This window comes from Cyprinodon tularosa, unplaced genomic scaffold (genome assembly GCF_016077235.1).
Source record: "Cyprinodon tularosa strain WSP-4 unplaced genomic scaffold, ASM1607723v1 ctg909, whole genome shotgun sequence".
Taxonomy (NCBI): Eukaryota; Metazoa; Chordata; class Actinopteri; order Cyprinodontiformes; family Cyprinodontidae; genus Cyprinodon; species Cyprinodon tularosa.
In genome coordinates, this window is record NW_024039684.1 from 234,162 (window position 1) to 247,500 (window position 13,339).

The 13,339-nt window shown below is 42.3% G+C and overlaps 1 protein-coding gene across 1 annotated transcript in view; it reads left to right on the top strand.

Moving 5' to 3' along the window:
* The first annotated feature begins 12,052 nt into the window (after window positions 1–12,052).
* Window positions 12,053–13,339, top strand: part of LOC119776106 — a 4,175-nt gene continuing 2,888 nt past the window's right edge. The window contains exons 1-2 of the mRNA XM_038274345.1: window positions 12,053–12,163; window positions 12,304–12,350. The gene's annotated coding sequence lies outside the window, so the exon portion shown is untranslated. The remainder of the gene's footprint in view (window positions 12,164–12,303; window positions 12,351–13,339) is intronic.

Sequence of the window (13,339 nt, forward strand, 5' to 3'; positions counted from 1 at the left end):
TAATGATTACACGTGCACTCCATTTTCTATTTCATTTTTATTACAAGTATATGGTTTACAACAGTTTTCAATGGGATGAGAACATTTGGACAATGTGAAACAATGAGAGATTTTTTTAAGGAAGGTGTGGAAAAGAACAAGGATCTGTTTGCTTTCAGTGGGAGGAGTAGACACTGCTGTCAGCGACCAGCTTTCAAGCAAACGTTTGTGTTTTATTATTAGTTTTAGATCAATATCACTGGCGATATTCTGCTATAACATGTGAAGAAAAGAATAAAACAGTAAAGCTCAACTTTCATACACGTAAAACCTTTCAAATTTCAAGTTCTGCACATTGGAATTGAGGCGGAGTTAACTCGGGTTTATCTTCCTACTCCGTGCGCGCTCCCGACGAGGGGATGCAAATTTTCGCAGGGATAGCTACCTTGGCACGACACCGTACGGTAATTTCGCATTCTGCTTACTTTTTTCCACAAAGTCAGAGAAACAAACTCAATCCTCTAGTCCTTCGTTTAGCTATGCTGCGGTTGTTCACACTACTCCTTTTCCACCAAAAATTGTGTCTGTGGTGGGAAGGAAGTATTCAACTATTCATCCTAGTTAAATAAACGGAGATGGATGGATTTCACTCAGTCGGCACATTTATTAATAATCTTTGCAAAGAGAGAACAGTCATCATGGCACAGCATTCTGCTCTGTTCTGATCTGGGCAGGGTTCGTTCCCCCCTAGTTACAACAATCGAAAGCAGTCAGAGTCATAACAAATTACACACACTTTGCTTAACAGTAACATGTTATGAATAAACCTTGAGAAAGAATCTGGATTGTTATGGAAGAAGCTCTGTCTGGTCTACAAACAACATTCTGCAGGGAATGGTGTGGCCTTGAGAGAGAAACATCCATCCATCCATCCATCCATCCATCTTCCTCCGCTTATCCAGGGTCGGGTCGCGGGGGCAGCAGCTTAAGAAGGGAGGCCCAGACTTCCCTCTCCCCAGCCACTTCTTCCAGCTCTTCAGGAGGAACCCCAAGGCGTTCCCAGGCCAGCCGAGAAACATAGTCTCTCCAGCATGTCCTGGGTCTTCCCCGGGGCCTCCCCCCGGTGGGACGTGCCCTCACCAGGGAGGCGTTCAGGAGGCATCCTAAACAGATGCCCAAGCCACCTCAACTGGCTCCTCTCGACGTGGAGGAGCAGCGGCTCTACTCCGAGTCCCTCCCGGATGACCGAGCTTCTCACCCTATCTCTAAGGGAGAGCCCAGCCACCCTACGGAGGAAACCCATTTCGGCCGCTTGTATCCGCGATCTCGTTCTTTCGGTCATGACCCAGAGTTCATGACCATAGATGAGGGTAGGAACGTAGATCGACCGGTAAATCGAGAGCTTCGCTTTTTGACTCAGCTCTCTCTTCACCACAACGGACCGGTACAGCGCCCGCTTCACGGCAGACGCTGCACCAATCCGCCTGTCGATCTCCCGCTCCCTTCTTCCCTCATTCCTCATTCGCTCACGTGGGCAATGACAGTGAGACCTGGAGGGGCGTGGTTGGGAGGAATGGCCGCCCTGATCTGAACTCGAGTGGTGTTCTGTTGTTGGACTTCTGTGCTCGTCATGGATTGTCCATAACGAACACCATGTTCAAGCATAAGGGTGTCCATATGTGCACATGGCACCAGGACACCCTAGGCCGCAGTTCGATGATCGACTTTGTCATCGTTTCATCGGACTTGCGACCGTATGTCTTGGACACTCGGGTGAAGAGAGGTGCTGAGCTTTCCACTGACCACTACCTGGTGGTGAGTTGGCTCCGGTGATGGGGGAGGATGCCGGTCAGACCTGGCAGGCCCAAACGTGTTGTGAGGGTCTGCTGGGAACGTCTGGCGGAGTCCCCTGTTAGGAGGAGCTTTAACTCCCATCTCCGGCAGAACTTCGAACACATCCCGGGGGAGGTGGGGGACATTGAGTCCGAGTGGACCATGTTCCGTTCCTCCATTGTCGAGGTCGCTTACCTGAGCTGCAGCCGCAAGGTTGTCGGTGCCTGTCGTGGCGGCAACCCTCGAACCCGTTGGTGGACACCTCCAGGTGAGGGATGCTGTCAGGTTGAAGAAGGAGGCCTATCGGGCCTTTTTGGCCTCTGGGACTCCGGAATCAGCTGATGGGTACCGGCGGGTGAAGCGGCATGCGGCTCGGATGGTTGCTGAGGCAAAAACTCGGGTGTGGGAGGAGTTTGGAGAGGCCATGGAGAAAGACTTCCGTACGGCTCCGAACCGATTCTGGTCCGCCATCCGGCGTCTCAGGAGGGGGAAGCGGTGCAGCACCAACACTGTTTATAGTGGGGATGGTGTGCTGCTGACCTCGACTCGGGACGTTGTGGGTCGGTGGGCGGAATACTTCGAAGACCTCCTCAATCCCACCAACATGTCTTCCATTGAGGAAGCTGGGCCTGGGGACTCTGGACTGGGCTCTCCAATCTCTGTGGGCGAGGTCGCCGAGGTGGTTAAAAAGCTCCTCGGTGGCAGGGCCCCGGGGGTGGATGAGATCCGCCCGGAGTTCCTCAAGGTCCTGGATGTTGTAGGGTTGTGTTGGCTGACACGACTCTTCAACATTGCATGGACACCGGGGGCAGTCCCCCTGGATTGGCAGACTGGGGTGGTGGTCCCCCTGTTCAAAAAGGGGGACCGGAGGGTGTGCTCCAATTACAGGGGAGTCACACTCTTAAGCCTCCCCGGCAAGGTCTATTCGGGGGTGCTGGAGAGGAGGGTCCGTCGGATAGTCGAACCTCGGATTCAGGAAGAGCAGTGTGGTTTCCGTCCTGGTCGTGGAACGCTGGACCAGCTCTACACCCTCAGCAGGGTCCTGGAGGGTGCATGGGAGTTCGCCCAACCAGTCTACATGTGTTTTGTGGACTTGGAGAAGGCGTTCGACCGTGTCCCTCGGGGGGCCCTGTGGGGGGTTCTCCGGGAATACGGGGTGCCAGGCCCTTTGATACGGGCTGTTAGGTCCCTGTATGACCGGTGTCAGAGTCTGGTCCGCATTGCCGGCAGTAAGTCGGGCTCGTTTCCGGTGAGAGTTGGACTCCGCCAGGGCTGCCCTTTGTCACCGATTCTGTTCATTACCTTCATGGACAGAATTTCGAGGCGCAGCCAAGGTGTTGAGGGGATCTGTTTTGGTGGCCTTAGGATTGCGTCTCTGCTTTTTGCAGATGATGTGGTCCTATTGGCTTCATCAGGTCGTGATCTGCAGCTCTCGCTGGATCGGTTCGCAGCCGAGTGTGAAGCGGCCGGGATGGGGAGAAGTGCCTCCAAATCCAAGGCCATGGTCTTGAGCCGGAAAAGGGTAGAGTGCCTTCTCCGGGTCAGGGGGGGTGTCCTGCCCCAAGTGGAGGAGTTTAAGTATCTTGGGATCTTGTTCACGAATGAGGGAGAGAGAAACAGACTGAGTGAAAACTTTTATAGTGAGTAAATATGAATATTAATATATAATGAGAGAAAGATATACATTTTCCCACAACAGTCCACCCTTTCGATTATAAAAGGATATTATCCTTGTGTAATCAATATCATAAAAAAAAGAACATTTATGAATATAAAAAACTAAGAAACTAAAATTGTGAGTATATGTAAAGGAAGCTAAAACTAAGAAACTGAAAATTATGAATATATGTAAAGAAAGCTAAAATCTACCACACAAAAAATATAATAAAAAAAAAAAATAATAATAATAATAATTTTAAGAAAAATAATGATAATTAAAATGTTGGGAGCTGGAGAAGTTCCATCTCTCTCCAGCAGAGTCCGCCATGGATCCTCCTGAGCTGAGCCTTGGACACACCTGAGGCGCATCTCATCATCAGAGGATCCACAGTATATAAGCTGTCTTCAGACCTTGCCTCGACGCCGCAGTGTTAAATCCAGTTGGTTAGCACCTAAGCCTAGTATCTCCTGAGAACCTTTGTTGCAATTGAATCCAGACTGGATTCTAACCCTTTGTCTCTGCTTTCAGGAAACCTGTTTTTCTCCTGTGAAGCTCTGGAAGAGCTTAACCTGCCGAGCCTGCCCTCTGAGCCAAACCTGAAGACTCTTCTCTGGATTCCCATGCAGCTCTGGACTAAGAGCTGGAAACTCAGAACCAAGGTCTGCCTTGACGCTAGAAGTAAGACGCTGAAGCAGTTATCGGACTCTGCTGAACAAAACTATTTCTGGACCTTCATCTTCATCTTTCTGTTGATGTTGGTCACTTATACAGGCAACATTTTGAACGTTGTCTACAGAACAGCTGGTCCTCAACACATCAGGCGGACTACTGATGTGTTAATCAACCAATCAGAGGGGATTATTCTGCCCCTTTATTCTGATTGTTGAAGCTTTTCCTGGTTCCTTCCAGATGAGCTCAGATGAGCTCTGATCACTTTCTTTGATGACTTTGAGCCACACCTCCTCCTGCTGAAGGATGGAAGGATGGCTGTGATGGTCCTGCATCAGGGTCTCCAGGCACCTTGGTCCCTCTGTAAAGCCTTCTCTGACTAAGGGGAAAAAAGGTCTTGTAGGTCATTTTAATGTGTCACCTGTCAGTCCCAGTCTGGCCAGAGGTCAGAGGTCAGGCCTGTTCTGTGGTCCAGGAACGGGTCGACCCGTCATGAGCTCACTGGGAGGAAAACTGGGAGTCAAAGTTACCAACATGCTGAATTAAAGCAGCTGAGGGAAGGACTGATCAGATGTTATCTTACCCTTTCACAAACAATAGGAGATAAAAATAAGGTCATATAGCTTAAAGAACTTTAGATTAAAATTTGAATTTTAAACTTTGTCATAAATCATTGAATTATTCCATAATTTCAAACTTACCCAGTAAATGTACTTCCTTAGTGTTCGGTACCCTTATCACTTCTGCACCTGCAGAAATCCAAACAAACTTCTCCTCAGCAGAGGACTGTGTGTGTCAGTGGGCTGCAGCAATGTAAACAAGGGGAGACGCTGCAGCACAGCCTTCTCTGCTGCTTTCACCAGACATGATGTGTGTGGAAGAAGAATATAGGCTTTCTATCCGATTTCAAGAACGATGTTTCCAAGGCGAAACAAAATCAAAGAACCAGAAAAAAGGAGTTTCATGAGGTGAAGAAACACCAAACCAGGGGTGCAAGAAGCTGAACCATCAACAAACATCAACAAAGCTGGTTTTTCCCAAACGCACATCAGACAGTCAGGCTGAGGTGTTCAAACTTCATCCAGAAGTCTAGCAGTCGTTTCTTTAGGTTGTTTATTTATTCTGCTCTCAATTATCAACCCAAATTCCACATGGACTGTTCCAGATGGAAAAATAAACAGCATCTATATGGATCCTTATGAGTTTAGCTTTGCTGTTTTTCTCTTGTTTTATCTTCTTTCCACCCTTTTCTTCATCAGAACAAATAAAATATGTTCTGTTGAAGAAAAACTACAAAGTTTCAGTCAATTTAACCTCCAGAGATATCTGAGCTATGGATCCATTGAGAATAGGTCATTTTAAAGTCTCCACCATTCATCTTAATGTAGGAATTAAATCCTGTTATTTATATCCTCTATCATTGTAATCATTATTATTAATGTTATTGTTATTATTATTATTAAATAATGTTATTATCATCATTATTTCCAATGGAGTCATTTGAACACCGTATAATTATTAACCAATAATTATGTTAAATAAATTTGCATATTTATTCCAGATCAGCTTAAGATAGATTTACTTCTTAAAGAATTGTAAAGAATTTAAAAGCAAATTCAATCAGCCTAATTTATTTTTATACAAGCTATTTGTGCTACACACATATAGATTTATTTACCCTTAAAGTTTAATCTAAATCTTAAAGAATTAAGGTTAACAAATTAAACTTTAGCATTTAGCATTTAAATAATGACTCAGGTCCTTGATTATTTGAAGAAATGCCCAATTATTGTTAAACAAGCATAATCTGTTCATTTGATTTAATTTTTAAAATCTGTCTCATTAAACTTTATTTGTTGTGATATTTGAACCTTATGTCAATCCCCTTTATTATCAATTTAAACAGCTGTGCATTAACTTTAACACATTTAACTCCTGCTTTGTTTTGAAAACAGGTTAGGGGGAAGAATGAGCCACAGAAACTAGAAACTGTCCTTATTTTACAGTTTAACCTTAATTATTCCCTAATTTCTATTTTACCAAGACAAAAAATAACTAAACTATCATTTCACAAATGGACAACAGACAATAGTTAGAGTGGATCCACAGACACTACAGACAACATATAAGACAAACAGATAAGACAAACAAAACACAAACAAATGGCCATAACATAAATGATTAAATGTAATTGTTGCATGCAAACCTTAATGTGTGTCAGGCCCTTTTCTCTCACGGGGGGTAATAGCGCAATCTTTCCAATAAAGATGCGTTTGGCTCTTGGTTCAGAAGCATCCAAGTTAGACTCGCTTGAGATCTGTTAGATGTTGTTTAATGTGACCATGTAATCAGCAAACTTTCTTTCCTCTTGTTCAAAACGCTTTATTTTCCAAAATCAAAACAAACTTAAATTTTCTTACCGCAACATGACGTGACAGGCAGATCATTTCGGCTCATTTCGTTGCTTTTTTGCCACTCAAAGAAAACAACAATAATCATCAGAAGCGGTCAAAAACTGTATGGCTGCGCTGACTGAATCCAAAAGCTCACCCGGCCCCAATAGCCAACTCCAATATAATCCAGGTGCTGCAGTCACCTGTCCATAATGAAGGGGCGGAGGCGAGAAACAACGTAAATTATGAATGGCAGCAAAACACAACTAAACAAATTCATAATTTCATAATTAAGTCAGTCAACTTATACTTCAAACCAAAATATTTCATGTTCATATATATTGTACCAAAACCAGACAAAAATAGGTAACTAGAAATAAATATTCAATCATAAATCAAGCATTTGGCTCCAACAGGGGGGGGGGGGCCCTTAGCCTGCCCATCTTTACCGAACCTCCTGTAACTGGGTCAACGGTAAAATGGACGCTTTTCTGTCTATTTATACGCAGGTACTTTAACTCTAGTCAATAAACAGCGAATCAGTTACTATTCTGCTGTAAGCCAACCATTTATAACTTTATGTCAGGTGTTATTTCAGTTCTAATTCTGAAAGTTAGGATGTTTTTTTTTCATTTTTTATCATCCTAGATTTAAATCCATTAAGCAGGTTTTAGGTTTTATTTATTTTTAAACATACTTGTTTTAAATGTGCCAAAAAATGATTATTAATTTTTCACTCTCTCAGGAAAATATGCCACTTTGATTCAAATCTTTCAGGAATTAATTAGTTATTTTTGAAAATCTATAATATTAGTTAATAAACTCATAGCTTTTATATATTTTAGTTGCATTTTCCCAAACTATATCCCATATATTTGGCAAACTGTAAGGTTTATTTATTTTAAACACTTAAGGGATGAAAATTTCTGATTTCATTGTTTATATGTTTTAAATGATATAAGTAAATAATAATATTTTTGGAGGAAAGGAAAATCAAATTCTCTTAGTTTTTCATTTAGAGAAATCTAATTCAGATTAAACTGACACATAACTTTAGATTTTATCCTATTGGATTATATTATTCATCTATAAGTTGCTGTTTTGTTTACATTTTCATAAGTCAGAGCAACCATCACCTTTTCTCTGTCTTAGTCAGAACCTCAGACATTCATGGCACAGGGACAAAGCAACAACCACAAAATCATGAAGAGATGAAGCTAATCTCTCCAGTGGCTGCTGTGGAAATAGAGAATTTGGTTTGTGACTAAAACCTGTGCGCATTTCACAACTACTGTGTCAGACCATGTTTGGACCCTTTTCTCTCTCTGGATTTGCCTCAGTTTTCATCTCCAGGTCCGTCCATAACATTATGGAACATGGTGACAGCAGGAAATGAACAAAACCAGACCCGTCCTGTTTTTAAACAACCACAGGCCTGATAATAAACGTTTTGTTTTCCAGTCCTGAAGCCGACATAGGAAAAGACAGTTGTTGCTGAGATTCTCTCTTTTAAAAAGATAATTTTTGGTTTAGATATTTAAGGTTGGTTCTAATTTGATCAGAAATTACACTAAAAGAATCATGGTTTAGTGAAAGCCAACCAGGCTGTTCATTCCTTCAGTCACCTTAAGTCACGTTCCCTTCTCGTCACAAACTTTTCTCATCTAATTTTCTCAAATTTTGTTTTTATCATCAACCTTACTTTTCTCTATTTAATTTTGTATGTTTTCTTTATTTAATTTCAGGTTAATTCCTCCATTTTATTCTATTTTAAGTTTTTTTTCGGTTTTTAAAGTTTTAATTTGACCGTATTTTATGCCCTACTTACTTTTTTTCTCTAATAATTTAAATAGTTTTTTATTTTTAGCTGAGTTATTAACTTCCTGTAAAAATTGAGAGAGTTTTGTTTCTTTAAAAGCACCATTGAAATTAAAATTCATTATTATAACTTAGTATAGTGTAAGTTTAATATGTAATTCAGTGTAAATAAGTTCAGTATCAGGTTTAAACACTCTTTTTTTTTTTTTGACTTCTTATTGTAACCTGTTTCATTTTGAAGCTGAGAGTTTCTTTGAACTCTCCTTTTAACCATCTATCATTTTAAACTGTTTTCTTCTCTTTTTTCTTTTTCCATTTTTTTTTTTTTTCAAAATCTGTAAATTTCTTACCTTACCTTCTTTTTAGCCTCTAACTTCTCACGATATTTGTTTATCTTATCTTTAACATTCTTGTCTATTGCAACATTAAAAGAACCCTACTTTCTCTGCAATTGATCAAAAATTTCTCCTTGGGCAGTTGACAATTCCCTGGAACCTTGCCTTTTGTTCTACTCCTCTAGAACTGCAATTCTGTCCCATTATCTACAGGTAATTTACCGGTTTCCAATATGCACACCATTCCTCTGGCTGCCGACCTGGATAACTGGGGGGGATCCCACTCTAGATTACCGACGTCTCAGTAAAATTAAATGCCTTCTGGTGGCACCTACAACCTTCCTCTCACCCTTGGAGAGAGCCTCACGTTCCTATGCAAGGTCTTTTGGTTCACAGGTGGAACAAAAACCTGAATTGCCTTTCTGCTCCCCAAAAAGGAAAATTATCTGTTATTTCATATGTATAATCTGTAGTATTATACAAATTTTAGTGCATTAAAATAATTAACCTATTAATTAGTTTCTTGCTAGATTATAGTTTTAATGGAGAAGAAAAGGACTTTGTTTGAACAAATTTTCCAGAATTTGATTTCTAATTATCTTTAAATCTGTAAACAACCTGTTGTTTTGTGATTTAGTTTTTGAAATCTAATCTAAATTGTGCCGACAAAAGATTCATCTCACCGTCTCAAAAAAAAATGGTTGGTTTTGATCCTCCTGCTGACCTCCAGGGACCTCGATGCCAGAAGTCCTCACTCCCTTAACCTTCTAACCGGGGTATCGAGGCTGGAAGACTGCTTCCTCCAGGCGGTACCTGACACTTCTGACAATCGCTGTCCTCAGAAAAAATCAGTCAAAGAGAACTGCCTTGACAACGCCAAATTGTCGTGGGAAAAAAGTATTCAACTATTCATCCTAGTTAAATAAACGGAGATCGATGGATTTCACTCAGTCGGCACATTTATTAAAATCTTTGCAAAGAGAGAACAGTCATCATGGCACAGCATTCTGCTCTGTTCTGATCTGGGCAGGGTTCGTTCCCCCCTAGTTACAACAATGGAAAGCAGTCAGAGTCATAACAAATTACACACACTTTGAACAGTAACATGTTATGAATAAACCTTGAGAAAGAATCTGGATTGTTATGGGAAGAAGCTATGTCTGGTCTACAAACAACATTCTGCAGGGAATGGTGTGGCCTTGAGAGAGAAACAGACTGAGTGAAAACTTTTATAGTGAGTAAATATGAATATTAATATATAGATGAGATAAAGATATAAATTTTCCCACAACAGCCCTCACCCTTAGAGCGTCACCACCCTTAGAGCGCCCTCACCCTTAGAGCGTCACCACCCTTATAGCGCCCTCACACTTAGAGCGCCCCCACCCTTAAAGTCTCCCCACCAACTTTTATCACAAAGTTACACCCTTGATGTAGGGGTTTCATTACTTGAAAAGGTTTGTCCTGATTTAGCCTCCTGTCTCTTTACTCCTGATTTTGGAGCAGAAAATCCGAGCTGTGGCAGGATTGAGCTTTAGCAGAGATGGACGGGTGTCAGTTGGCAGTCTCATAAAGGTGGAAGTAAAACCTGTGTCTGTTTGTGGGACACTTGGGTGACAACAAGACTTAAATGTCAGCCCTCTCGGGGCGTGATCTGATTCTGCAGCAGGCTGTCAAACACACATTCCCATGTCTGGACTTCTATCTTTATCAGGCCTGACAGAATGGATTCATGGCCTCCGATGTCATCTTTATGTTTTAGGATCCAGTCCAGCCATGAATGCAAACAATACTGTGTTTAAGTCTCAGTTTCATGAAGGTCATGAAAACATTGGCACCTGTTCAGTCAGTCCAACTTAAACCGTCTGCTCTGAAATAAAGCTGGGAAATGTTAGACACTCACATGATGACAGGCAGTAAAGTACGATTGTGGACAAATATCCTGATTTTGTCACTATTAAAACATTATGATGAACTAACGGAAAATAAGAGAATAAACCAGATCAGATCCCAAAGAGGCCAAATTACACAGTTCTAAAAGCAACAATAAACAGAAACAAAAAATAAAACTCAATTCAATTCAGTTTATTTCTAGACTTAGACAACTTATAGTGTCGTTTTGTACACACAGATTGTATACAAAACAATTTTTTTAACAGCTTTAATGACATTTCCATTTCTTAAAGTGCGTATAGCACCAATTCACATTTTGTCATCTCTGGTCACTTTTTCTTGTTTTTGTTTTTTCTGCTTTTTTATTGTCATTCCACTGTCACAAGTACAGAGCAAAGAAATTCTCTGCATTTAACCCATCCCTTTGGAGAGCAGTGGGCTGCCATTGTGCAGCGCCTGGGGAGCAGGGGGGGTTAAAGGTCTTGCTCAGGGACCCAGAGTGGCAGTCTGTAGGAGTGGGTCTTGAACTCAGAACATCAGGATTCAAAGGTCTATGCCCTAACCACTAGGCCACCACTCCCCCAACTTTCACTAAGCATGCTTGTAGCGACAGTGGAGAGGAAAAACTCCCTTTGAACAGGAAGAAACCTCCAGCAGAACCAGGCTCAGTGTGAGCGGCCATCTGCTGAGGCCCACTGGGGTTCAAGGAGACAGAAGCAGACATAGAAAAAGAAGCATAGATACAAAAGGCAACTGTCAACCAGCTCCACAGGCGGCCCCGTCCAGGAAACACACAGCCAGGCAGACGAGCTCCGAGCCAGCTCCCATGTCAGAGGATAAAGAGAGCACATCCAGTTAGTCACAGTCAGAGAAACAGGACTACACTGGAAAACAGGCCAAGCTCCAACATCTAGAAACAAAGGTGTTGATGGAACTGAGTGAAAGCAACACCCACCTCTGTTTATAAGTGACAGAAACATGACTGAAGAAGCAGGGAGATTAGCCCTGAAACTGATCTGTGTTTGTAATGATGTCATGCAGGGTCTAAATAACTGTGTGTGTGTGTTGGGGGGGGGGGGGGGGGGGGGGCATTGAAGAGTCAGTAATTGTCCTTGGTGCTGACATCGTTTTCTCAGTCCCTGCAGGATCTTAATGATAAATCAGTTTAACAGAACCACAGCAGCGTAGAGTTCTGGTCCATCATGAGGGGATGGACAGGGTGTTATGGACAGGAGAAGAAGAGACACCAGAACCAGATGGAGAATTCACTTCAACCTGTTCAGATGATCTGATAAAGGTTACCAGGAGGGTGAAAGCAGCTGATGCTTAACAGCCAATCAGCTCGCAGACATGATGGAGGTAACTGAACCCCTTCAAACCAGCCGTCCTCTCTCATTTCCTGCCTCTTCTCCTTTTCTGGAGTTTCAGCTGGACTTCAGGGATGTTTAACAGAGGAGCAGATTAACGGTGTCTCTGGGAGGGGTTCTGCTGGTGGGAGGGGTTCTGGGCTACGGAGGGGACGCTGAGACGGACTGTGAGGGACGGACAGACGGACGGATGCCCAGCAGAGGCTCTGGCTGAAGGTCGCTGGGTTTTCTTTTTTGTTTAGAACAAAAATCAGATTCAAGTTTGAGACGACGTCTTTTATTCTGTCTTTAGTTTTTTGCTTAATTTAGTAAATTCTGGGCCCAACCTGACTCTTTCTTTTCTACCTGCTGCAGAGTTTTTGGACCGTTCAGGAATCAGACACAGATCTTCTTACTTTCACAGGTACATTTGATGTTTATTTAACTGATTGACATTACTTGTTGTTATTAAGCCGTTCCTTATAATATGACAGTGAGACTAGAGCCAGATTAAAAGCTTTAAAATGTCTCTTTCTTATTAAAACTAAGAAAATAAAACAGTTTGTGTTTGAACCAAAAGCTGAGACGTCATCCTGAAAGTTGAGATATAGTTAACAGGAAGTTTATGGTATATTTCCAGTCATGTTCTCGGAGGAAAAACATCTCAGGCTGATCCTTGTTTACTTCACTGCTGGATTTACACCAGTCGCTTTTAACTTCAGGTTTCATTGGATGCTTTTATGACAAACATGATTCCGTGGTCCAGCTGGATCACTAACCCGCCGGTGAATTTCTTCAACCATCAGCAGCTCATCTGGCTAACGAACCAGGAGCATTTACTGTTCTTTGTTTCATTAAAGGGTTTCTATGAAAGATGGACATGTCCTCTAGGGGACGCAGATGTCTTCATGTTTATGAGACGTTACCTTTAAGCCGTTTCCTTCATTCATTGTTCAAACGATGAACCTGCAGAGTTGACCTGATCCTCTTACGATAAAGATCCTGAGAACGGAGGCTGGCTGAGGCTCATCCTGCGTCTAGGCTGATCTACTGAGGGTTCTCCAAATATGGGAGTCGGTGTTTGTGTCTCTCATCCTGTCATGGGGGGCTGGGTCCTCACTGCTTTAGGGATTTTATTCATTCAGCCTTGACCCCCGGATCGGGTGTCCAGATCAGGTATTTTATATATGGACCCGAATGGAACAGTCAAACTGAGCATCTATCACCCTGGCAGGTCCATTTATGGTTCTGATCCACCTGAACAGAACGTTATATATGGCTCTCTATAGTTGGACTGTTAAATATGAAATAATTGGAGAAAATCCTCATGGGAGGAGATATTTATTGATTAATCAGAAATAAGAAATATAGAAACAATGGATGGATGGATGGATGGATGATGGATGGATGGAT